Here is a 748-nt window from a genome sequence, read left to right on the forward strand (position 1 = left end):
AGGCATTTCATTTTTTAAATAACCTAAGCATTACCAAATTGAATATAATGATAAAACACACTAATATTAAACATAATAAAAAAGAATCACTGGAAAAACTTTTTTCAAAGTTAAGTTATTCACAAACTAGTGATTCACACAAATTTCAAATAATTTAAAATTTAAGCTATTCAAGTTTGAAAACTACTGGCACTAACAGAAAGTTTGTAATTTTTAGTTCTTAAAATAAAAATATTCACAAAGAAACTCTAAATACAGCAAAGAACAACTCAAAAATAAATAAAACAAAAATAAATAAAGCAAAAAAAATTTAGAAAATAAAAAAGCCCACCTACTAGGCCAAAGCGGCCTGCATACGACTAGGAATACAATCTTTTGTTGGGCCAGGATGCAGGCCCGCAAAGGCCCAGTAGGCCCACTGGGCGAAGAGGACAGGTAGGCCCAGTAGGCCTGACTAGGAGAGGAGCTTGAGAGAGCTACCACACTGGAGCTTATAAACCAGTGCGGTAGCCTCTCGGCTAGCGAGGTGGGACTAAACTTGCGCATCGCCTGGAGCCAGCGCACCCCCTTTAGTACCGGGTGGTGGCTCCAACCGGTACTAAAGGGGGGGCCTTTAGTACCGGTTGGAGCCACCACCCGGTACTAAAGGGGTGCGCTTCCCGCCGCTTGGCCTGGGCAAAACAGACCTTTAGTACCGGTTGGTGGCTCCAACCGGTACTAAAGGTCCATCCTATATATACAACACTTG

Source organism: Triticum dicoccoides, chromosome 6B (assembly GCF_002162155.2).
Source record: "Triticum dicoccoides isolate Atlit2015 ecotype Zavitan chromosome 6B, WEW_v2.0, whole genome shotgun sequence".
Taxonomy (NCBI): Eukaryota; Viridiplantae; Streptophyta; class Magnoliopsida; order Poales; family Poaceae; genus Triticum; species Triticum dicoccoides.